Below are 23,722 nucleotides of genomic sequence, written 5' to 3'. Positions count from 1 at the left end.
ATAAAGGAGCAGTGCCCTGAAAGCAGATTATACTGATCTCTACCATTGCCTGTCTCTGACTCTCTCTGTTCCTCTGAGTATTTCCTATCCTTTCTGACCCTCTTCCTTCTATATATAACTCTTAGAATATATTTCATATCTGCATTTTCTACACAGCTACTTGTAAATCTGTCACTGACCTTTAGAAGTCATGAAGTCAGGGTAACATTAATCTGAAGCATATCTTCCAAAAACTGCAGTTTTAAGTATGACATTGTTTTATTTATATGTCCATATGTAGATAAATATGTGTTTCCCAGTTAGCCTAGTATTCATGCATTTCAGAATGAGTGGGACATCCAATTATGCTAACCAATAATTAAGTCAAATGTGTTGATCATATCCTAGATCTATTTTACTCTTCAAACACATAATGTATTAACAAGCAGACGTTAGCTTTGTCATTTAGCTACGTAGCCGCTACACCTGGCAGTTGCAGGGTGTACTGTACATATTTAGTAACTGCTAACCTCTAAGAACTAGTTTGTGTTTTGACACCTATTTTAATTCAGTGATGCTTAAATCTCCACTCTGTAAACACGACCGTACGACAACAGCTTCAAGTACTGCATTAACAGATCACAACAAAAGGAAGCGTTACCATATTTTCCTTCCTTCCTTCCTTCTTTCCTTTCACTTGGTTTAAAAAAACAAACATTTAACCATATGATTCAGTGTCACTCAGTCATTTGGGAATTTGAGACAAAACTATCTGATGTTGTTACCCCAAAAATGTCCATATTACATACAATCATCTGGTTCCACGTTATGTTATTACAGTTCTGGGATCTTATTTGTCTACACTGTCTTATCCCGGGGTAAAGCCTTCAGCAAACTACTAGCATGCATTATAACCATGCATATTTATGAATTTATAGATTGTCCTGTTTCCAACATTGCCTTTATACGTAGGCGTTGTTCAGGTTGTGCCTAATCAGACCAGAATAGGGGAACTACACGGAGGTCGGACTGATTGGATTCTCCACGGTCATCGGCAGTGAAAAAAATCTAATTAAGCCTCAGGCGTCCCAAGTCAAACTCCTCAGGATTACCCTGGCCCTGCACCCTAAACCCAACCCTGGGAGAGAGTGATAACTAGACTCCCATAATCTGAAGCTAGGGTTGATTGGGGGGGGTCGTTTGATGATGAAATCATTGCAAACCTGCCGACCCAATTGCATGGATGGCTGTCATCGCCACAGGCTCAGTAGTATGTCAGTCACGTTATCCTGGAAGCAGTGAAACATATTTGGTAAATAAAGTTCAAACCAAACATCACAGTTTGAGAAAGTGGAGTCTGTGTTAATGTGCAACACCACAGCAGGAAATAGTGCATATAGCTACAGTAACATCAGCATGTTTTTGGGAGATAGTGATAGAAAAACTGATTTCATGCAGAGTTTCAGCCGTATAGCTCACAATCCCCCATGCTTTGAAGTCAAATTAGAAGTGTGTCTGTATGGGTGGAAACGACAGACAGATTAGAGAGAGCATTTAACACCCCCCCCCTACCCCCTCATCCTCCTCAAATCTGCCTTTTGAGACAATATAAAACCCTGCAAAGTAGCTTTCCTTTTGTCCCAACTTTAGGATGTGGGTTGGATGTACTCTCTGAATTTTAGGGTTTGCCCTTCACTCACTCTTTTGTTTGTGTCCGTTGAGTGAAAGTACATGTTTACTGTGGTCGTTGCTTTTTAACAGTCCGTGATAAGAGTCAGTTTGTGAGGAGACTCCCAACAGGAGGCTGCTATTGATTAGGTGTTTGCCTAAAAGAGGTAGGAATGAAGGGAGGAAGAGGTGAGGAGGGTGAGGGGGTCAGGATGGGGTAAGAGGGATGAGGGAAGAGCCAGTGACCAGGATGTGCTCTCCCCCTCACCAGGATGCAGCCAAGTCTGAAATATGGCTCCTTTCTTTTGATCCTGCAAACAATGCACCTGCTGGAGGCCTGAGGATATGTCCTCTCCCCATGTGTCCTTTCACATGTCTCCAAGTTATCACTGACCTGTACCCATGGGAATAAGGGTTCTGGTTTTCTATTACCACTTTATCAATGACTTTACTTGGACAAAAACACCACAACAGTTAAAATGTTTCTTTTCACCTCTTCGGGATTTAATTGTTTGTGAGTTGTTTCACCTGCTCTGTTTATCTAAGCTGTGATTTAACCGAAAAGGGACTTTTGATATGAATTTCGAGAGAATTTGCAGCAGTGGCAGGGCTGCACCCTTGACAGCCCTGTTGAATTAATTACTTCCAAATGGCTGGTTTAAAAAATGAAAAGAGGAGGTTTGAATAAAACCTACTACTGATCTAATGCACCGCTATGATGGAGGTCCATTTTTATCCATAATGTCTTGTGAAACCATCCCTTTTTATCCCTGTGACTCATATTGTGTGGAATTGAAACATAATGGAGTAGGTGGCCACAGAGAAACAACCCGGGACAGCTCGTCATAGCACTTCAGTTTGATTGACAAGACACTTCTTTTTCCACATCAGACATGGTAAAATGGTATAAAAGTGACTCTTTTACATAACATTGGACAAATACATGCCTAACCTCCTTCATTCACCACTGGGCCTCTGGGAATTCAAACTGGAGCAACCTCAACATATCTGTGTTTTGTAATGCTAAAATTAGCAGAATCTGAGGCATGTGCTTGATATGGTAATAAGGCAGGAAAACTGTGTTTGAGTGTTAGTTTTAAAATTTTACAATGGCCAGAATTGGCTTCTTAAATTAGACTACAAATTGTTGTTGTTGATTGGACATTTAATATGGGAAATATGAATGGGCGATTTGGACATATGTCATTTTATATCAATGCATTGTGATATAGTACATTTTCTGGAAAATCATTTGATATAATTGAGCTTAAAGGTTCATTCGAGATGGTTGTGGATAAAATAATCCAATGTCTTGTTTTTGGTTAATTCAGTGATTAAAATACCTGACAAATGAAGGCACTTCACATTCCTACCATTCTTTTGCATATAATCGTACAACTTGCTTTAAAAGCAACCAAACGTACCACCATACCTAGTGGCAGCGTGCATGCCTTGTCTGTTCTTATTTGCTTGGCGTCTGTCAGAATGTGTCGCTTATCATTTATACTACTGTCATGTTATGTTATTAATGCGTCGATTTGTCATCTTAAAATGTTTTAGTTTTGTATTATTTCCTTCCTTGTTTACTCTCTGTTTAGCTGCTTCATGTTTTGTCTGCTTTATCCTGTTATGATTTTACGTGTTGCTTGCTTTATTGTTATTTTAATCAATAATTTAGCATTTGGCACAAGGAACAACAGCTGACAATGAGCCTTTTGGCTAACACTTACATGTTTACAGTGATGTTGATAATTGTAAATTGTAACGTGACAGGGACAATGATGAATAAAAGTTTTCTTTCTGGAATTGACATGACGTGATCTACTTGAGGGAAGATGTATCTGATGACGTATCAGTCTGTTGGATTGGGCCGAGTGCAATCAGCTGCTACAGAGAGCACACAAACCCGACAGCAGTCAAGTTTCATTTTGGTCTGTTATCAAGTCAAGGCTTTATTCAGTCTTTGTCTTGGCTGTATCACTGAACTGATCAAATAATTGTAAGTGGGACATTTGCTCAAACGTAACCATGGATCAATATGATTAGCCTAACCATTCTGACCACAGATATGGAAGTGTGAGGATTAAATATAACACAAGATAACATCTTCTTAATCCCCATGAGCTAATTTAAATAGCTTCTATGTACTATGCAGTTTCTCCTCTGATGCCTTCACTGCATCTCATTCTCAGAACTAAGCTTTAGTAGAGAAAGAAAAACCAAAAAAATGCAGCAAAACATCACACAGAATAGTGCATTGTGCTGGATGAGTTATGATAGTGTTGGTAGTTGTGGCATAAATGAACACTTGTGTGACACTGAGATGTTTTCACACATAGACTGCTCTCAGCTGTGCCGAGTGCAGCTCTAAATGTTTAATGGAGAGTTAAGGAATAAGGGGCATCTTCTGTCCCTCTGTCTCTGTTTGCATAGTGTCTTATTCCCACCTGGCCAAGCTCCAGTGCTCACTGCAGCATTCTGACCCATTATGCTACTGCATTGAGACCAGATACAAAGCCTCATTGGAGACTTTTTAGCTCCATTGAAGTTATGCGGTATATTGACTAGTTTTTACAGCACAGGCTTCTGTTCTCAAACTTGGTCTGACTATAAAGCTCCTCCGTCACTTGACACTTGTCCACCTGTATTTCATTTTCTGGCCGTCGTCTTCACAACCTCAGTGTCAGAGTAGTATGCAGGTCGTTTGACCACCACCCACCAGCCTGTGTCACGGTCACAGACTCAGCATTGGGATGAAGCCCTGGCTGTCCTTCAATGGTTCTTTCACTGCCGCTTGGTGACAATGCATTTTTTCCATGCCATAAAGCAGATGCTGTATTATAGCAGCACAATACTGGGCCCATCTGAAACTGTTTACCATGTGAAAGGCACACCGGGATCAGGATGCCTACCACTGTGTGGGGCTTTTTGACTTGCCACTCTATAATGAGTACACACTGGAAGGAAAAGGAGCAGGCAGCTTTAACTGGCATTGTGATCACTGCATAGAGAGAGGAAATGCGGTATAAAGTGCTGATCCAGGCTATTCTTCCAAAGCCAAGACTTTTAATACTTACTAGTATACAGAGATTACTGTGACATCAAATGAGCTTAGATAAAAAAGGCAGGAAACCTGTGGTTCAAGTGTTTGTCCACCTAAAAAAAAGATTATCCTCCAAATAATTTAGTCTTATAAAAATAATTGTAGTGGACTTCTCATCCCTGACCTGAGTTCTACTGAAGCTTGATACAGCTGCGGCAGGTGTCCTCTGGATGAGGACACTGATCTTTTAAGACCTCTTTCACTGAAAGTCAACAAATCAAGAACTAAGAAGTGAAGTGAAAACAGCTTGATTACAGAGGCTTAACCGACGGAACTGAAAAGCCCTACAGTTAAACGATTAGCCTCCTTTGTGTGACTAGTGCCTGTCTTGTCTTGCTGTTTGTTGTTGGTGAGTTGAAGAGGCTGCCCTTGTTCCGAGTTGTCTGCCCTCAGGCCTTGTATGATGAAGTCCCCCCACCCCTTATAAAAAAACAACTAAAACAGTGTTTGACCAGCACTGCCATTTGACTTACAGGTAGTCTGTCAGCAAGGCTCTTAGTCACTAATTGAGCACTCAAGCAGAGAGGGACCTTGAAAGGCCAGAGGTACCAGACCAGACAGGCTGGTTGGTCAGTCACCCTTCACAGCCAGACTGTTCCCCACCCTAGATGTGATTTCAGGCCCTTGAAGGGCCTACTGGAGACAGGCAGCACTCAGACCTGCTCCTGAAGCTAAGGTCCCCTTGCCCCCCATCACCTCTCAGAGGGTTTATCCTCCCTGACAAGAGCTCTGCGAGGTCCCCAGTCCTCAACTGGCCATCAGTCATGTCAAGGACACACAGCTATAATGTCAAGAGCCTGATGAAATAAGAGCAGCACCGCACACATAAAAGCCCAGACTGGGACACATTTAAGTACATTAACCCAACTCTAGTCCCACTGCAGAAGAAGGATGTCACTATGGGAAATAAGGAAGTAACTGTGGGTGTATAAACCAATTGTATAATTAGATTTCTTCCTGGGAGGTGGGTTGATAGCACAGCAGTTGGATGAATGTGTAGCTGAACTCACTGAGAAAACAGTGCTTTTTTCAGTAAATATTAGTGCTGTCAAACGATTAAAATATTTAATCTTGATTAATCGCATTAATGTCATAGTTAACTCGCTATTAATTGCAATAATCGCACATTTTTATCTATTTTAAATGTCCCTTGATTTCTTTTTGTCCCATAATTTTTTCTCATTTTAATACTCTTATCAACATGATACGATACTTTTAAAACGGTGCCTGAACCGAAAGATATATATATATATTTAAAAAAGGAGCACCTTGTTCAATTGTATTTATCTGTTCTGTAGGTTCAAAAATATAAAACAATAAAAAGTTGATCTAAAAGAAAAGGAGCACAAAACGGTGAAAACAACCACTGGATGGGAAAAGGATATTTTACAATTACAGTGAATGCACCACGAGGCTGGCGAGGCGAGCAACATGACATCATGACTGTGTTTTTCAGACAACGGCAGCTACAGTCCGGTGTTGGAGTCCTCTTCAGTGAAATACAGACACACTTTACAACGTTTAGCTGTAAATATTTTAACCATGTTTAATCCAGCTGCTAGCTAACGGTAGGCTAACGTTACCTGCTGCTAAGTGTAGTGTTGATTGGCCTCCTGTACGGCAATGTTTCAGCTCTCTCTAATGTCCGTTTTCAGAGCATCAGAGAGAAGCCCAGGCATCTAAGTGGCACCTAAATAAAGCACCGAAATCTGCGTTGCTATTTGGTCCGATAGATAACGGTTGTTAAAGGAACACGCCAACTTATTAGGAATTTAGCTTATTCACCGTAACCCCCATAGTTAGACAAGTCCATACATACCCTTCTCATCTCCGTGCGTGCTGTAAGGCTGTCTGACGGCTCCAGCGGCATCAGGCCAGCACAGAACATGCAGGTGAATGGTTCCAGTAATCCTACTGCTCCGAATAAGTGACAAAATAACGCCAACATGTTCCTATTTACATGTTGTGATTTTTAGAGTCACAGCGTGTACAAAAAACAACGTAACATGAGACACAGCTGTCTTCTAGGAACATGTTGGCGTTATTTTGTCACTTTTGTCACAATTCGGAGCAGTAGGCTGGTTGGAACCAGTTACCTGCAGGATCTGTGCTGGGCTAAGCTAATGCTGGAACCGTCAGACAGCGTTACAGCACGCACAGAGATGAGAAGGGTATGTATCGACTTGTCTTACTCTGGGGGTTACGGTGAATAAGCTAAATTCCCAATAAGTCGCCGTGTTCCTTTAAAGCACCAGTGCCGTATTAGCACCGGGTCTCGGACCCCATTCAAAACGGCAATTTTTGTCAAAAAGCAATTAGTTTGCAGCTATGTACTACTCTTTGGCCGGCTCACAAGCAAGTGCAAACAAGTGTGTGCAGCGTGCATGTTGTTTTGTTTCCGGTCTAGCTAGATCCGGTGTGGGGTTGTAGTTTTTCTAATGTTACTAATTGTTGGAACAGCATGTGAAAAAACTACAAGGTTTGCTGGGCCAAAAAGAACGTTAATCTCGCGATAAAAAAATTGACGCCGTTAAAATGAGTTTGCGTTAACGCCGTTAACGTGTTTAACTGACAGCACTAGTAAATATAATATGTATTGCACTTTTTTTAGCCAAAGTAGCAACAGAGCGGCAATGTATGTCAGTTGATTGGTTGGTTGGTCAACCACTTTGGTCCACACTAAAACATCTCAACATCTATTGGATGGATTGGAATAAAGGTTTGTACAGACATTCATGGTCTGATCTGGTCTGACTTTTCATCCAGCTCCATCAAGAGGCTCACATTTTTGGTTTTGGGTGAAATATCTCGACTATTGGATAAATTGCCATGGAAATTGGTAGAAACATATATTCCCCGCAGGATTAAATGTAATAGCTTTGGTGATAGCTTAACATTTCCTTATTTCTTTTAAAAATGTGTGATTCATTGCTTTTATGCAGTATTTCAGTCCGTTTTAGGAGCAGAAAGTGCAATTTGCGTCGAGCACTCTGTTGCAATACATCCCATTCCATTCAGTATCTTTGAGAGCAGTTTCCTGCATACCAATGGGCTTTTTTACAGTCCAATCTGTCCATAAAAGACATTTGATATGGATAATAAGAGGAAAAACACTTTAAAACATGCTGTCAAATATGTTCAGCTCACAAAAATCCCCGCCAGCCAATTTATGAATTAAAAAATGTTGATCTATTCACCCAAAAAACAGTTCATCACTTTTCTTATCATGCAGATGTGTATGCTGTCATCTCAGTTATTTCAGCAGTGAGCATCTGTCCCATTTTACTGTATAATTTCCCTGAAGAGTACAAGGTGTCTTGTCACAACTGCAGCAATGTTAGTTTTGCTTATCAAGAATGAAGCAGAGAGAACACAGACCACTGAGACTAACACACATAGTGGAAGATGTGTAAAATTCATTCGTTGTTGTGAATAGAGCATGCAGCACAGATAGCAGAGAAATCATATCACTTGAGAAAACTCAGACCCAAATGCCTTTTAAATGACAAGGCTGTTGTCTCCAGCAAATCAAGTGAAGGCATTTTCTTGCAGCTTCTTATCTTTGGAGCCAGTTTCTCTGACATAGTGCATTCAGGCAGAGCTTGTCTGTCAGCTTTGTTTTGTAACTAATTTATTCATTTAAGCAATAGCAGCCACATTCAAAGACAATGGTGCACAAGCTCTGTGCTGAATTAACCTCAATAATTATGCAGATTTGAGGAAAGAAAAGCCCAATTGTTACACACTCCTCAAAATTCCTGCCCCCTCCTGTGCTTGACATCCAAGTGAATAAATTACTTGACTCAAGAAAATCTTCAAACTTCCCTCTTAAGAATCAACTTGGAACAACAATGCACCGTTATTTGTGTAAGAGTATTTAGATTGTACCCTCCAAGGTCAGCCATTCTTGTTTATGTTTGCATTACTGATCATTTTCACATAGACCTCAGCCTAATGGAATCCATGTATCCGCAATAAGTGCATTAACCTATTGCCAGTAGTGCAGGAGATCCATTTTCTCAAAACATTTTAAAGGAATCCACTTTAAGTGTTTCCAATAAAGACCTGGTTCAAAGTGCTAATGGTCATTTGATCAATACATGAGCTTTTCCACTTTAAATGCCAAAGTTAGTGGATCACATTTAAAGGAGAGCATTAGAATCCATTAAGTGTTCAGTGAAATCACAAGTTAGTTTTATCTCTGTCATGCTAAACATTCCCATCCCATCTGGAATTACAAGGCATTGCTGTATATGAAACGTCCAAGATATAACAATATATCTAGGTTATTTCAGGTAACTTGTTTATGTTTCAAAATGTCAAATAAATTATGCACCAAATAAGAGAAGAAAACTAGAAGGGCACTCGGAGAGGGCAGACCTTCGCCAAGGCATGAACTAATTATTCTGATTATTCCGACACCACATTGACGCAGCACAAACACCCCTATCTTGCAATGTTAGAAAAGTAATTGTGTATCTGTCCTGTGATTCGGAGCCACTCCAACATGAACTGGCTTCTTCCTTGGCCCATGCTACAACCTTTGACTATGTTTCATGAAAATCAGGCCAGTAGTGTTTCCATAAACCTGCTGACAAACAAACCAACAAACGGACAAACGGGGCTACACTTGTAAAATTGCACTTCTAGAGGTTAAAAAACTCCTCAGGATACCTTAATGCATCACCCATGTTTAAAAAATTGGTTCCTGTTTTTTATCTTGTTACGATAAAACTGCATAGTTCCCAGTAAAAATAACAGTTGAAAACAAAATAAAACTCATTTTCCATACCATTTGAAATGGCAACAAACAACCTAATCCTCTGTACCATATTTATATGTTATCATCCTAAATGGATGCAGTTGTGGTTTCACCCTCAAGTCATTGGCACACTTATTTAATCTCAAGAAAAACAGTTTCTCTTAACATAAAAATGTTCATTAGTAAAAATACCACGCCAAACCAATTGTTGTTATCAAAGTGCTCACTTTTTTAGACTATCACCGACTGATTATTTTTACCCTGAATAAATACTAATGCCGAAACCTTTAGTTGAATAATTAATTAGTTGATCAGCTGAAAGTTAATAGGCAATTATTTCGGTAAATGGTTTGTCATTTATTGAGCAAACATTTCAGAATTTGCTGCTTTTCTCTGTTTTATACTAATGTAAATTGATATATTTGGGTGTTGGACTGTTAGCTGAACAAAATAAGCTATTTGAAAACATGAGCTTAGGCCCTGAGAAATCATGATTAAAAAATGGTGATAAAATTGACAGATAATTAAATAGTTGTTTTCCTAATAGTCAAAGAGAACATCTCAAAACTCCATCTAAATTCAGGACAGATGCTTCAGGTACGACACCTGGCCACATCTAAGCACACAGTTGAGATATAACATTGTACTGGCTGACTGTGGAAAAAACAACAGACCTTAACAACAGTAACTGAAGCCCATTTGCATCCTGTACTACAAAAAAAAAAAAAAAAAAAAAAAAAAAAAACAAGGGCAGTTGAAATTCTGCCTAATGCACAGCAGTGGAGGAGATGAAAGCCTCTCTCCAGCAGGGTGTCTGCTCCTCAGCCTGTCTCAGCTGAAGTGTAGTGATGGATCTGGAGAATAGGAAGCCCAGGGATGTTGTTTTTATTTCAGGTGTTTCTAAGAATAGGACAGCTTGATTCCAAAAAAAAGTCTCCTCACTGTCTGTGTTTACACAGCTCATAATTGGCTTAATATCTGAGGTAATTTGTGCTGTAATGATGCAGGATCAGTCAGTGGGACATGTGTTAGCCTCTAACCACAGTTATTCCCTGCTTCTCTCAGTATCGTGTGTTTGTGACAACTGCCTCCTCTAAATGCTATCGGGTACTGAAAGACAACCTGCGTCGAGTGTGTGTTTTTGTGTGTGTGTGTGTATGTGTGTTTGGGGATATATATGAGGGTAAATTATTGATGCAGTGTAAATCCAATCTGCCTCAAGGCAGGTGCGCCGTGTGCTGTTTGCTGTGTGTGTGTGTGTGTGTGTGTGTGTGTGTGTGTGTGTGTGTGTGTGTGTGTTTATGTATGTGTGTGAGACATTGTCAGAGGAAGGAGCAGTGCTGTAATTAAAAGGTAGCACAATCTGCAGTCCTGTCCACACATATTTAGCTACAGGAACACAGGCTATAGGCTCAGTGTAGTTTGCATACACACATGACCACCAGTGTGTACACACACACACACACACACACACACACACACACACACACACACACACACACACACACACACACACACACACTGATGCTACAGAGAAAACCGAGTCCCTCCCTTCAGCCTCAGTTGTGTAGTACAGTTTGTTTTTCCATTTCTCTCCCTCCTTCTCTTACCCTCTGTCTCTCTCACTCTCTCTCCCACAAACTTCACAATGTGCCACACTCGAGCTGCAACAGTCTGTTATTGTGCAGCATGCAGACAAGCTGCTAGAAGCTGAACCAGTGATATCATCCCATTGTCCCTGTGCTGTCACCTGCACCAGAGAGCATGGAGTCCGGTAAGAGAAGGGAGGGAGAGATAGGTGGAAGGAGAAGGGAGTATGAGAAAAGAGGCAGAGGGTGAGGGAGGGTGGTGAGTCTTGAGAGGGATGGAGGACTGTGTGGATTTCCTCCACTTGACCAGTAGAAACTGCAAAGACTTTTGGAGCAAAAGAGAAGGCCAAGCACTAATAATTTTTGTAACACTAGGGTAAGCGTCTGTTTTTACCTTTATTTGAAACATATATATAGGCCTGTTTTTCTAATTACTAATTATACAGGTTTTTTCCCTGTCCCCTCAGTGTCTTTTACCCATCCTTTATTTTTGTCCTGGTCATTTACCTGGCTGTTATTTGAGAATGCACACACAAACATGCACACTAATATACACAGGGGATTCATGTTTCAGTGATGTACTCGTATGCCAAACAGACACACAACTTCACTCTTGCAGGCGTACAAACACAAACATTTGCAGATTCACACACACACACACACACACACACACACACACACACACACACACACACACATATATATATATATATATATATATATATATATATATATATATATATATATATATATATATATATATATATGTGTGTATATAGTTCAGTCCGCACACATTGCAACTAATGAGCCAATGCCTTCACTGGCCTTCACTTCTGGTCCTCTGATTTGCTCCTGCCTTTGGCATATCTTCTTTCTTTCCTATATTTCATCATGTCTCCCTGCCTCTGCATTTTTATCTCAGCACCTGCAGAAACATTGTGTGTGTGTGTGTGTGTGTGTGTGTGTGTGTGTGTGTGTGTGTGTGTGTGTGTGTGTGTGTGTGTGTGTGTGTGTGTGTGTGTGTGTGTGTGTGTGTGTGTGTGTGTGTGTGTGTGTTTGTTAGTGTGTACGCATCAGTTTGCAGTAGACGGGCTGATTAAACCCTTCAGCGCTGTCTCCTTCACCACTGGCTTAGCACACCTCAACGTCACTGACACTCCCACCCTGCCAGCTGTCTGCGGATTGTTTCACTTCTATCACAGTTATATATTTTTAAAAGAATATCTGTCAATAATTTGTTTCAGAGATTATTTTTTCGGCTTTTTTTGCCTTTATTGTACAGGACAGCTGAAGACAGGAAAGGGGGGCGAGAGAGAGGGGGATGACAAGCAGCAAAGGGCTATGGGTCGGAATAGAACCTGGGATGCTGCAGTAAGGACTGAGCCTTTATTACATGGGGCGCACGCTCAACCAGGTGAGCTACCAGGGTGCCCTGAAAATTTGTCAAAATTAATATGTGTGTTAAAGGAGTGAACAGAAATTATTTATACTCAGCCTTTGGTTTTTTGTGTGCTCTTGACTCATTGAGCACAATATGGATTTCATAAAAAAGATCAGATCGTCAGTTTTTAGACTCACTAAAAAGCAAATAATTTTGCCTCTCAAAAAAGGAAAATGCAAACATGAAGCATGTGCTGTGATGCAGGTGCTTCAAGGTGTTTCTCCTAGCTTTTTTTCAGTAGTTCTAGCTTGTGTAGATGTGAAGTCTTTATCACCTTTCTCTGCTCATTTAGAACACTGCAGGTTGATATGCTGCTGATGCAATCCTAAGGCCAAAGGCTGCATATTGCATACACATTCTTTGTCTCCTTTTGTACCTATTGGTATTCTTGCTCAGATGCTTGGTTTCCAGACTGTTGTCGGTTGGTCCAGGCATTGATGGTTCCCAGAGAATTACTCCTACTGGCATTGGGGATGCCCTGAATTTTCATCTAGCGCCACCATGAGGTTGACATTTGTGGCCTTTAAGGGAAATGCCCTGAAAACTATTGGATCCATTGCCCTTAGGGTGAAATGTTCATCTCTCAGGTCTAAATTTCTGTTTCACTAACACTAGTTCATTAGTTTATTTCTGCAAAAAATGGCATTTCCATCAGCCCCAGCTGTACTTTGTGTTTAATGCAAACACGCTTAACTAAGATGGTGAACATTGTACCTGCTAAACATGAACATGCTAGTACACATGCTAGAGCATCTTTCCTGTCTATCCACTGTCACTCTGTAATAAAGGGAAGAAAGCCCCCAAAAAATTATAAAAAAAACCTCAAGTTCTTCTTCTTTCTGTATTAATGGGTATGGGCTTTAACATGGCATTAAATGTCCATTAATCCGGCCATGGCTGGTGTGTTATGCGTCAGTGGGGCAGGTTGTTTGTGCTTATGGCTGCAGTGTTGCCTACAGTAATGAACAGCCTGGATGACGCGCCCCGTGCAGCATCGATCGCACACTCTCACACAGACGGCGGATGGAAATTGGTCCTGGTGGGGAAGCAAAGGAGGCGCACACATGCCTGCACCTTCTGTGGACACATATGGATGCAGAGATCAGCACACATGTACATACTGAGAGAGTGTGTGTTGTGCGTGTGTGTGGGGTAGTGTGTGTTTATTGACGTCCATAGTCGCTCACTGGACCGAGGATGATCTTCTTATTGGTGACAGTATGGAGCATATAGAGGAGGAGACCTGCTCAGCGGGCCTTTCTCTTTCTTTGCTGCATAAAAAAACCTGGACCTCTTCCACCTCGCCTCCTGTCCTCAGCTGGTGCTGACACACACACACACACACACACACACACACACACACAAAGCCTGGCTGTGTGTTTAAAACCATGCTGTAGAGCTTTTCTTACCACATGAATGGTTGCCATATTGCCATATACTGTATGGCTATTGCTGGCAAGTCACTCAAAGTCATTGGCTCGAACATAGTGAGCTAACAATAGCCAAGGGAGGAGGGGTTCCTGTTTCCATTGGCAACAAAGCAGTAATGGTGGTCTATCCTTAAAGCAAAATTCTGGTTTATTACAACTTTTTTTTTCTCAGTTTTGGCCATTATATTTTAATCATTAATGATAACATTGCATGTATCAACTTTGTAATTAGTGCCCTTGGTATAAATAGGAACCAATCTTTGGTTCCTCAGAAGCACATACAGTTTTTGACTACACACACGCAGACACACCGCTACTCAAGCACACATACAAGCAGTGATTTTTCTGGAAAACCAAAGAAGATGAGATGGAAATAAATGGAACCAATGGTTTTAACTGCCAATACGACTTTGATTTTCATTGATCAAAAAGGTAAAAAGTGCATCAATTACTCTACCCGTGGAAAAGCACCTCAGGGACTTAAAGCATGGGCTTAGCCTCTACAAACTTAATTGTTGAAATCTGGAAACAAAACACCATTGATAATCAGACGGATTGTTAACAACCCAACGATCTAAATTCCTTCATAGTTAAAACTTAACTGGACATATCAGTGATAATTCTTCATTACACAGGGAAGCTGTGCGACGTACAAGAGGGCAGCAGACAATACAAACAAACCTAAAGAGGCCTTTTGGGAACAGTACAGCTAAACATAAACAATGTAGATAACAAGTGTATTTGCTTTTTAGTTCTTCTGAGATACAATGCTTATGTCTATGGAATAAGATTTATTTTTGTAACTCCGGCCTTAGTTTCTATCTGCTAAGATAACATCATTGCAAAGTATTCACCAAAGTAATTACTGAGATCCAGGGACACAGCAACAAAGGACCTATTGTAAACAATGTCGCCCTGTTCCAAGATCTCAGTAACAACTTTGCTATAATACGGTAACTGATAAAATTGATTAGCCTCTTTCCAGACCTCTGAATAATCTCTGACATCTCAGATTTGTTGAGCGATTCAATTAGGTCTGGTGTTGGGAGAACAACAGACCATTTAGAGATCAGCAGAAGGTATTAATACTGGGGACGTCATCTTCCTTCGTAGCTAGCTAGCTACATATCTATATCAATGAAAAAAGCAACAGAAAATGGTGACGTGGATTAGATCGATGTAGCTGTACAAGGTGCTGTAAGTGCACGGACAAAAATAGAAACTCTTAAATTGACATATTTCTTTGGTTAGTGTGAAAAATATTACGTTTTGACCGATGCTACTTGCTATGGATTGGTTAGGGCTAACTAAAATACCCCCCTCTCTCCCAACAACAAATCGGCTTACATGAACACAATGCCAGGCTAAATCAATAAAGTGAAACTAAATGGCAATTTAGTCTGATTATCAGGGTAAGACACAATGGCTCAAGGTACAAAAATAAAACCAAAGTTGCAAGAAACTATTGTTTTCCTTTAACCGTAAAGCACTGAGTGTTACTCAGTCTTGCTGTTGTGCATGCTAGATTCACTATATTTAGCAGTAAATTAATCCAAGGTGATTGCACAAGAGTAATCCAGGATTTTAAGTTTTCTCAGTAGCCAAAATTAGGGTTATAACTTCTCCTTTTGCCTTTGTTTTGTCTTACAAATACGTTTGGCTAACCTGATGGTGTGTTTTAAAGACCTGTATCGTCTGACTGCTCTTGTTTCGTGTCCCGTCAGACTTCTTCTTTGCAATGTTGCTGCATTTCCAGAGTTATTATTAATGGTAGGAATGATGGCCAAAACTTCAAAAATCAGAGACAAATTGAAATAAAACTTAATAATCGCTCAATAATGTACATCACAGAAACAGAATTGATCCTGTAAATAGGGGAAAGAAAAAAGAGACCGCTCTGGCTTTTGCTGTGAGTTGTGTCAGTAAGGGTCTTTCAGTTAAAAAGAAATACGATGCACGACACTACAGGTCCTTAACCTCAGGGACGGTCTGCTGCCTGTGTGTGGTAAATCTCTCCTATTCTACACTTTCTTTGTTGTTTTTTTACTGCGCTCTCTCTGCCTCTCTCTCTCCCTCTGTCGCTTTCTTTTTCTCTCCATCATCCTCTCTGTTGTCTGTGAGCATGTTGAACACTCCAGCCCTGTCAGTGAGCCTCATGGCTCCATGGTAACCAGTCACACCATTCTCTACCAGTGGGTCTTTGTGCATGTGTGTGTTTGTAGCAGAGTGTGTGTGTGTGTGTGTGTGTGTGTGTGTGTGTGTGTGTGTGTGTGTGTGTGTGTGTGTGTGTGTGTGTGTGTGTGTGTGTGTGTGTGTGTGTGTGTGTGTGTGTGTGTGTGTGTGTGTGTGTGTGTGTGTGTGTTTTGTGGTGATGGGCGGGATTGGGGTCTTGTTTAGTTTCAAAAAGCTGAGGAGAGGTCGCGGCCGTCCCTACGGGCCTCTTGCTGTAATTCATGTAAATTCCCTTAAGACCTTGGTCGCTTTGTTTTCCTCATTGTCAGATCAGATGCCTGTGTCATCAATGCAGCTTGAATGTTTGAATTTAAAATTATTTCATCTAGCTCCTTTGGTAGTTAACCAGATACCTGAAGTTATCATAATAGTCGCTATGCTATGTGATACCTCTGACACCACAGTCCTCAGCGTTATTGTGTTGTAATGAGTTCAGCCAGAGTTAACAAGGCCAAAATTGATACAGACATGGACAGGGACAAAACAAAGTGATTGCCAGAGGACAGTGCTGTTCTGTGTTATCAGGTTGTTATTGTCTCTGTTTATTGCTTGATGGAGAATCACATTTAAACAATAGCTGATTCAAAGTGACCCGAAAAACGTGTTTGGAGTGCTCAAACAAACAAGCGAAAATGACTTGTAGGAATAGGAATGCATTAGGAGCAAACTTAAAAGGGCTAAATCATCTATACTTGTCTGAAGCATTTTACAAGTGTCCCACCCACCCTGCCTTGATAGCCTTGTGAACCCAGCCCCTCATTCTCTCCCTGAGCCAATCATAACTCACTCCCATTCACATTTCTGAATAGGAAATTCGAAAGAAGTCCTCCCCACGAACACCCACTGACACACACACACACACACACACACACACACACACACACACACACACACAAACGTCTGCATAGGCTGCAGCTCTAGTTAGGAAGGCTTGGTCTAGACCGCAGCATGAACTTTGTTCTGTCAAAAGTTGCCATTGAAATATGCATTTGCCATTGAAATATTGTTATTCCATTGGTGTTGTGACAAAGAGCAGGGAGGGCGCCGGTCCTATCTCAGTGTGAGTCTGATGGAGCAATGGGCCGGCAGGGTATGCCCAGTGTCTCTGCTCAACAGAGTCAGTGTGCAGAAATAATGCCCATTAGACTTGGTCAATCACGCCCCTCGCTCAATGAAATATGGCCCTTTCACTCATTTCATACCATAATGCATACACCTCACCGCTATCCATCATCTCTCCGAAAGATGTCTGGCACTATGAATGCTTTTATTTATGATACATTTTTTAAATGAATGGCTTCTCATACAGTGGCGTTATATGCTGAGAAAGCTTAATGTGATGAGTTATGTGTACATAGAAAACAACTGAAGCCGTTCATTAGTAAATTAAAGGTGGAATTTCAGCACAGAGGTTTCAGGTCTCTTGACCACCTATGAAGTTCTGATGGTCTGTAGGCTGACTGTTTCATCATGGTAAGTGGGTGGAAATTATATACCTGCAGTGGCATGCAACAATGACCATGTTGGGAACATATTGTGTATGTCCCACTGGTGCAGACAGAATTCATATGCCTTTGTAGGATTATTAAGTGGCTGTTCCCAAAAAGGAACACAACACCAGTGGAAACAATTGAGCAATTGAGCATTGAAGAAGTGCTCAGATCTTTAAAAGGTGCCCTGTGGGGTTTTCTTGTAAACAAATAAAAGTTACGTTTTACATTCAGTGTCACGCAACAAAATGCAATGTATGTATCCTTAAGCAACAATGTATAAATGCATTTCTTTCCTCATTAAACCGCTAAATCCAACACATCCATGTTTACTTGCTTGCAATGTTCTTCTTCCCTGCCTTAACTGCCGTATTGGTGCATATCTTGGCGTGTTACCACTTGTAGATCAGTGGAATAGTGTGAAACCGTTGGCAGAAATGTGTATAGTGGGTGCCTGGGTAGCTCACCTGGTAGAGTGCGCGTCCATACACCTGGGCTCAGAACGACGCAGTGGCCGCAGATTCAGTTTTGACCTGCAGCCCTTTGCTGCATGTCATTCCCCCTAGCTCTCCCCTTTCATGTCTAAGGCTGTCCTGTCAAAAATAAAGGCCTAAAAATGCCACAAAAAAACTATTTAAACTAGAACTGCAAGCAGTTATGATGGGGTCCAAGCCTCATCGGCGCGAGTCGCCCCCGACGACCTGGGGAGCATGCGAAAGCGGAACCCAAAGCGGAACGGAACCCAAAGCGGAACAGTGGGGAGGCAAACGTCAGGAAATATTGAGAGGTGTAAGCTGCAAGGTCTGTCGTAGATTGCCATTGCAAATATCCCATTAACATTGATTGAGTAAAAGGGCCAAAACTGGTATACGTTGACTATGGCTTATGGCCGATCTTCGCCAAATTTGGTACAGAGCCTCAGGGCAGCATGCCAAACGAGCATCACAAGTTTCATGTTGATAGCAGTTACTACGGCAGATAAATTGCAATTGCAAATGTCCCATTTACATGCATTGAGTTATTGGCCAAAACACATAAATGTTTATTATGTGTTGTCTAATAACAAATCGGCACAGAGCTTCGTAGTACGATGCTGATCAATAATCTCAAGTTTTTTGCTGATAGCATTTAATTTGGCTGAGATATGATAAAGTTTGTGTTTGGTAGCTAGCTACAAAATGTTTGGTGTTAAATTGCGCATAGTTTAACGTAGCAAACTTTTGGTCAGGTCCATCTGTAGATGCTACCTACCAAGTTTTGTGCAGATTGGTTGTACGGTCTAAGAGAAGTTCGAAACAGTAGGTTTTATGATAAATCACGATTTTTCACAAAAAAGTCTAGGCGGAAATAGGCAGTGCTTATATCAGGAGATTCAGCTGAATTCAGGAAACGCGTGGATGTAAGTATTTTATAATGTACAATGTACGGTTTGGGAGTTATAAGGCCAAATGCTGCTGTAGCGCCACCTAGTGGTGGAAGTGGATGCATTTATTTGTCTGAGGTCCTTGCATGACTTTTATCAACGGAAAAATTATCCTTAGGAAAACTATAGGGTTCCACAGATCCACTGGATCTGTGAACCTTCCCAGCCCCCTCGGGCTAGAAAATGTATAGTTTTGCCATGTGCGTATGAGATCACAAAACAGGGTACCCATTCATAGAAAAAAAAGGTCCTTAGCGCTACTAAAGGTAAAAAAAACAAAAAAAACACAGGGAACCTTTAAGTAAAAGCAAAAATACTCAAGTAAAGGTCCTGCATTCAGAATCATTTCAAAATGTCCTCTGTGACTGATCACTGCTGCTTACACTGCATCAACATGTAAGCAGCATTTTACCGTTGTAGCTGGTCGAGGTGACGCTAGTTTTAACTACTTTATATTAGGGCTGGGCGATATGGACCAAAAGTCATATCCCGATATATTTTGGCTGAATACCGATATACGATATATATCCCGATATTTTTTCTGTAAAGTGAGAGCAAATGTTGAGTCAAAGTCAAAGCCAAATATGACATGTCACAAGTAGTTTCATAGAAACCGGCTATTTCAGTGAACAGTTACAAAAACTAATGAATAAATAATGAACAGGTTTCTTCACCTGGTTCATGATTAAATGCTCAGCTGTTCAAATAACAATAAAATGTAAACTGTATAATATATAAATACTGTATAACAACAGGAGTACCTTTATTGAAATCAAAGCTCCATAAGGTGCACATTTAAATAAAAAAATATCTTAAATAAAAAGCCTATAAAATAAAAGAGGCCAATCCAAAAGGATCAGCAGCTTGCTTGCTTGCTTACTTGGAGCAAGGATCAAATTTGAACTATATCGATATATGCGATATGGTCTAATTCCATATCTCATTTAAAAATATATCGATATATTTTTTATATCGATATATCGCCCAGCCCTACTTTATATACAGTTAGCTAGTTTAGTCCAGTATCTTCCAATTTAAGGGTCAGCCCCCTCCAAAGGGTTACCAGATAAATCCAAATGATTCATGGGAGAGGAAAGAAGAAAAAAACAAAAGGTTCTGCACAAATCTGTTTGCATTTATTGTTTTCTCTTGTCTTTGCTGTTTTTGTGAAATAATTGATGATTAGAACTTTTTTTTTTTAACGAAACCATCTGAGAATAATATTATTATTGTTATATGAGAAATTTCTCTTTTGTGGAACTGCTAACAACTCATAGGCATCTGAAATGTGACAAGGAGCCCCAACTGCACACTGTCACAAGCTAAACACTAGCCAGACCACTGATTAAATATATTTTATTTTACAAACTCATCATATATTTTTGTATTTAAAATCTTTATCTGAAAAGTAACTAGTAGCTACAGTATATCTTTCAAATATAAATAGGCCTAGCGGAATAAACACTACTATACTACTCTACTAAGAGTAGTAGAAGTGTAAGCTGCCATAAAATGGAAATAGTTAAGTAAAGTACCTCAGAATTGTACTTAAGTACAGCATGAGTTCTTGTACTTAGTCACATCCCACCACTGTAACTGAGAGGGGAAAAAAGTGTAAAACAAAACAAAATACTAGTCTAAATCATTGTTCACGTTGATGGACAATGTGCTTTTGGGCAGATAATGTTACATTTTCTGTGCTTTTGTAATGAGAGGAGCATTATTTAGGGCCGGGCCAAGAGAATAGTGACTCTTTCAAAGGGATAGCTCCCACCATTGTTGCCCTCTGCAACCATAGCTAACTTATGTCAAAAGACCCTTTTCACTTCTTTCTATTCCTTCTATTATTTTAAAACGGGTTGCAATAATACCGGTGAGGAGTCTGCAATAACTAAGCTTCCCCTCACTGAGTCAACTAGATTAGATTGCATGGGATAGACATCTGTTGAGTGTAGGTGAGCACTTTCTCTGGCTTCTCACTTTATGGGAAGGGAAGTCCAGAGGATGTGCCTTCAGGCTTTTTCCTTTTCTTAGCGTAGCTTTGCTGGTTCTACTCCACCTCCACCCTCTATTGAATATCCAAAAAGCTGCATTGTCCGAGCACAATCAGTGCAGCTGACAGTTATTCCAGTGTTAACCGGGTGCTATTTGATTTAACATGCAATTATAGTGTCAATGTTGCTTTTATGCTCTGCCAAATTCATATCGCAGGATGTTATGCTCTGTCATCTCCTCCTCCTGCTTATAGTTGTGTCTGATACAAAACAGATAACTTGTTGAATATTGAATGCGTCTGTACAAATGTGGTTTTAAAACCCACCCGGCAACTTTGTCGATTCTGGTAGCTGTTCATGTGATACCAGGAAATGTTTAACCTCTATTGTAGAGAGACAAAAGGTTGTTTTAATCCCACTGTGAGAGGGGAGGGAGGGGGGAGGGAGGCTCAGGGGAGGGACATGGGAGGAGGGGAGAAGGGGTTGTCGGTGTGTGGGAGGGGGGTGATTTTGTGAGGGAATCAGCTCATCTCTCTTCACTGTCACTCAGTCACAACAGACACATCGAGGAATACACGGGCACTGGGATTATGACAACTGAATGATGCTCTCACACAGCGGATACAAACACTGAGGGGATTTATTCTTATTGACAAATACAGAGATAAAGGTGATGTATTCTTTCTTTTGTTAATGGGTATTTTATGCCATATAGTCCTAACCTGTTGTTTAGAAAGTGCAGCTTGTGATGCTCTTGTTCGACAAGTGATAGTCCAAATGAACTGGATTTATTGTTTAAGTCTTGAAGATGTTTCAGCACTCCTGAACTAATGATACCTCTATGATGATTATCCTGAGGAAACAATTAACCAAGTTATGCATCAAGGTAACATACTAATATTTAATGGTGCAGGTTTCTCAAACGAGGATTTACTGCTCTTCTTTCCTTTTATATCATTGTAAAATTAACATTTTGGGGTTTTTGACTGTTGGTCAAAAAAAAACAAGACATTTGACAATGTTAGCTTGAGACTTCAGAGCTTGTGATGGGCATTTTTTTAAACTATTTTTCACTGTTGATCATGGGCTACACAATACATTGATTAGAGCTGAAAGAATTTGTCAATTGACAGACCATTTATTCGGCAACTAATTTGATACTTGATTAATCAGTCATTTTTCAAACAAAAATACTGTTCCATAGTATTTTCTGATTTTCTTTGTCTGATGTGCATTAAATCTCTTTGGGTTATAGGCTGTTAGTTTGATATTATAATACATCCATGGTTGGACAAAACAAGACATTTTGAAGATGTGAGCTTGGGTCTCGGAAAAGTATTACAGCCTTTTTTCACTATTTTTTTTTTTTACATTCTATACACCAAGCAATGAATCAATAAGGAATATAATTGTCATTTGCAACTCTAGATGATTTCCAAAATTTCTAATAACAACTCAACAGTTAGAATGAGTTAACTGTATGCCGTTACACTGAAGACAAGCTGACATTCAGCAGAATAAAGATGATGTGTTGATATGCAAGTGCTGGAAAAAAACAAACTATGGATGAAAATGTTAATTGTCAGAGGAAACAAGCTCTTATGGACATCTCACTGCAAAAAGTGTGCGCTCAGGAAATTTTACCACACTGCAAGAAATATCCTCACACAGATAAGACATACAGTCTGTATGTCAGCTTGTGTTAAGTGTAACAGCATTTGAGCATATCTCTATCTCTGTCTCTGCGAGCCGTGTTTCATGATGTCAATTCACCATAGGGGGAGAGTGTGTTCCGGCTCGAATTATTTCTCCCCTCTTTGGCGGTAATGATGCTTCATCGGGAGAGCGGTATCATCTGCAGACACACTCTGCCTCTCATTAGGCAAGAGTCTAAAATTAAACCCACAGGCCGCTACGCTGGTGCTGAGCCCTCTTCCCCTGTTTGAGGACACACACGCACACATCAAAACAACACAGCCTGCAGGAGAAAACCAACAGACTCTCATTAGAGAAATGTGTGACACCTCACAACCTGGCATTATCTGCAGTGAGCCATGCTTGTTCAACCTGAGGACATCTCACTTTACTGCAACACCTATTTTGCATGATGTTACTTACAAACATAAACCAACCAAATCTTTAGAGGCAAGTTTAATTTGTTTCCTAAGTCTTTTGAGGCAGCATTAGTTAATGGACTGCTGTAGTTGAATGAAATGAACAGCATTTATTCATCTATGTGTTACTAAGCATATCCCCATTACTAAATACTAAATGTTTTTGTAATAATTTAACCACCTAAGATTAATCATTTATGTTGCAATTCTACTTTTTTTGCCACTAACGTGCAGCTTTTTTTTGGCCGCCTGGGGGCAGCACAGAAAGCTGTAACCAAAACACTGATATATTATCACTTTTTAAAGTTAATATGTGTAACGTGTTAGCAAATGCTTATTTACACATCTAGCAGATATGGAGCAAACTTCGCATTTATTTAGACGTGTATCTGGCTGCGAATGAATGTGAGTCCAATATTCACTATCTATTTTGATATGCCTAGGGAATATCTGTGTCTCTCTATCTATCTTTGTCTGTGTGGTGTTTGGTGGTGGGC

The 23,722-nt window shown here is 40.3% G+C and overlaps 1 protein-coding gene across 5 annotated transcripts in view; it reads left to right on the top strand.

Annotated features, from left to right (window-relative positions):
• Nucleotides 1-23,722, top strand: part of LOC114560003 (neuronal cell adhesion molecule) — a 79,184-nt gene that overhangs the window by 11,779 nt on the left and 43,683 nt on the right. Inside the window, exon 1 of one of the 5 annotated variants that reach the window (XM_028585104.1) lies at nucleotides 12,429-12,515. The exons of 3 other annotated variants lie outside the window; for them this stretch is intronic. The gene's annotated coding sequence lies outside the window, so the exon portion shown is untranslated. Of the gene's footprint in view, nucleotides 1-12,428; nucleotides 12,516-21,707; nucleotides 21,782-23,722 lie in introns of those variants that run through there. One more of the 5 variants, XM_028585103.1, reaches the window with a different exon arrangement.

This window comes from Perca flavescens, chromosome 8 (assembly GCF_004354835.1).
Source record: "Perca flavescens isolate YP-PL-M2 chromosome 8, PFLA_1.0, whole genome shotgun sequence".
NCBI lineage: Eukaryota > Metazoa > Chordata > Actinopteri > Perciformes > Percidae > Perca > Perca flavescens.
The sequence above is the reverse complement of the archived record's forward strand: the minus strand, read 5'-3'. Positions and strand labels throughout refer to the sequence as shown.